At 26.6% G+C, this 3,230-nt stretch overlaps 1 non-coding gene across 1 annotated transcript; it reads right to left on the bottom strand.

Moving 5' to 3' along the window:
- Positions 1 to 408: 408 nt before the first annotated feature.
- TRNAK-UUU lies at positions 409 to 480 on the bottom strand. Its single transcript has one exon. It is a non-coding gene; the product is annotated as a tRNA-Lys (tRNA).
- Positions 481 to 3,230: the final 2,750 nt, after the last annotated feature.

Here is a 3,230-nt window from a genome sequence, read left to right as displayed (position 1 = left end):
CTAACTAAAAATTGTAATTTAATTACAAAGATAATTAAATAAGTATAAGTTAATTAGAATATTAATAATTAATAATAATAAATTACATTAAATAGTTAAAAATAATGTAAAGTATTAATTCTAAACGGTATTAACTGAAACTTATTAGTCTCAATAATATAGGGATATTTAATAATATTTTAAAATAATGATTAATAATTAATTAGGTAATATTTTTACTATTAAATAGGTTATGCCCGTCAACCTCATGGATTGACAGCGATACGTAGAGCTTGAACCGTTAATATATGGACGAAAATAGTCTAGTGACACTCCCTAGATTATTTGTTCAAACTCACAAAGGATGACGTTACTATAAGTTGAAACACGTGTTTGGTATCATTCGTACAGAAAAATGATGAATATAACCGCCGTCTGTGGGGATCAAATCCACGACCACGTGATTAAAAGTCATGCGCTTTACCACTGAGCTAAGACGGCTATAAATTTGGTGTGAAAATTTTATGTTTATTGATTTCGGATAAGAGTATCTTTTAACCTTAAAAGAAATAAAATGTTCTTAAAAGTTTTGAAATTTTTTTTTAGGTATTTTTATCGAAAATATTAATGAAATTTTGAAAACTCAACTTAATTTTTGAAATCTTCAATAGTATTTTTAAAATAAAATATCAACCGTTTTCATCGAAAAATTAACTTATTTTTTATTATTATTTTTAATTTAAAAATATTATTGGAGTTTTTTAAAATAAAATGTAGAGTTTAAAATTATTCTTATTAATTTAGCCTAATTATTTATATCAAATATTAAAAACTTAAAATATTGTCACAATGGAAGGTTATATATTGTAAAAATGAATGGGTATTTAAAATTATTAAATAAATCATAATAAATATTGTTAAAATTACATTCATTAATAATTTCCCCTTAATTGGACAATTTGTGACTCATAAATAGATATTTCAAATTGGATTAAATTATAATTTATTTTATAATAATTAATATTAGTATTTTTGGAAAGTAGATAGTTTGTGGTTAAAAGAGTGGGAATTAAGGAAGGTTGAAAAAAGGCTTGGCATTATCTTATTATTTATTTATTTTATTTATTACCAAATTATTCACTAATTTTCTCAAAATAAATGCGCATTAATTAAAGTGGTTTTTATTAGTCTCACCCACCTCTCTCTCTCTACCTCCCTTAGGGTTTCCTTTTATTCCAACCTTTCTTAAATTCTCAACCAACTCCTTTGTTTGGTATATATATATATATTTGAAAATGATGTCTTCTAATTAAAATTTTAATTCGAAACACGGTATAACTAAGGAGGGTGTGAGATCTCACATCGGTTTGAGAGTGGTCTTACTCCCTAGTAGACATGTTTAAAATCGTGAGACTAACGACGATACGTAGCAGGCCAAAACAGACAATATCTACTAGTAACGGACTTGGGCTGTTACCAATTGTATCAGAATCAGATACAGGGTGATGTGCCTGTGAGAACGCTGAACCCTAAGAGGGTGGATTGTGAAATCTTACATCGATTGGAAATAAACTTGATAAGGGTGTGGAAACCTCTCCTAGTAGACGCGTTTAAAAACTGTGAGGTTGATGTCGATATGTAATGGGCTTAAGCGGACAATATCTATAGTAGTGGACTTGGACTGGTATAAATGGTATCAAAACCAGACACTGGACGGGGTGGTAGTGAGGATCTTGGACCCCAAAGGGTGGAATTGTGAGATCCTCTCGAACTCGACCCATATACACCCCTACAAATAGTTAAGATATTGATTTATTTGTTACATTTATGGAAATATATATATACTTAAAATATTGACATAAATTTAATTTTATTAGTTATATGATGAGATTAATAAAACTATATAGTAAAAATAATTCCCAAATAATTGTATTTTTGCTTTAATTAATTATGAGGTCATCAAAAGTTCACCAAATAAATAAATAAATAAATAAAATAAAATAAAATAAAATAAAGTGTGAATGATATGATGAGGTTGGGTGGGACCAAATATTTGATGATGATAATCACAAGGTTTCAATTTAAAAATATATTTACCTTTTTGTCCCTAAGATTTCATCTCAAAAGCCAAAAGCCAATTCAATCAGATCTTAAATTCATGAAATCCAATGCTTCATTTTCAACCTTTTTGCCCCCTTTTCCTTTTCTACCCTTTTCATTATCAAATCACCTTTTGAATATTTCAAAGTTTCGATTCAATCATATTTTAGTACCGAAACCATTAATTATATTTTATTTTAGTCTCTGTACTTTCAAAATGTCAATTTTAATCAATTTCCGACCCATAGAGTCAATAACAACTCAAGACTACTGCTAGCAGATATTGTTACGTATCATATTCAGCCTCACGATTTTTAAAATTCATATCACAAGACCACTACTAGTAAATATTATCCGCTTTGACCTGTTATGCATTATCCCATCAGTCTCAAAGTTTTTAAAACGTATATACTAGGGGAGGTTTCCACACCCTTTAAAAAGAATGTTTCGTCTCCCGCTCCAATCGATGTGGAATCTAATATCGAGAGCTCACCTTGATCGTTGTTAATCAAGATATTGATGATATGGCTGGGCTACTAATGTTGACTTGCATACTATAAATAATATTAAAATACTATTTTTGAATCGATATTTTAAGTTTCATTTCATTTTTATTTTAGTCACTAATTTTTTTTAATAAATCTTAAAAATAGTCATATTATTAATATATTTTTTATTAAAATAATTAGTCTTTATTATCATTTACCTTTTAAATTTGAAAATATATTCCCACCCTTCTTAATTAATATAATTATAAATTTTGATTTTTCCATAAATTTTTTAATAATAAAATATAAAAATATATTTGTAAAAAAAATTAATTCTAATAGACCAATTTTTTAAAGGTAAAAATATAATTTTGGGTTTGGTAAAATTATTATTATTATTTACATAAATTAGAGAATTATAAAATTTGAGTAAAATTGGATTTAAAAAGTAAAAAAGTAATTAAAAAAAAGGACAAAAGGTATAATTTAAGTAAAATATTTATAAAATTGAGAAAATTCCGTGGAATTATACCCATAAAAATAATAATGCGAAAAAGCCTCGAAATTGTAGCCGAAGTCTGTTAAATTATTTGAAAAAAAAAAATAAAAAAAAAAAATAAAAATGTTCAAACGGGAATTGGATTCTGCCGCACCGGCACAAGG

Source organism: Cucurbita pepo, unplaced genomic scaffold (assembly GCF_002806865.2).
Source record: "Cucurbita pepo subsp. pepo cultivar mu-cu-16 unplaced genomic scaffold, ASM280686v2 Cp4.1_scaffold000848, whole genome shotgun sequence".
Classification (NCBI taxonomy): domain Eukaryota; kingdom Viridiplantae; phylum Streptophyta; class Magnoliopsida; order Cucurbitales; family Cucurbitaceae; genus Cucurbita; species Cucurbita pepo.
Note: the sequence above shows the minus strand (reverse complement) of the source record. Positions and strands in the feature narration are given on the sequence as shown.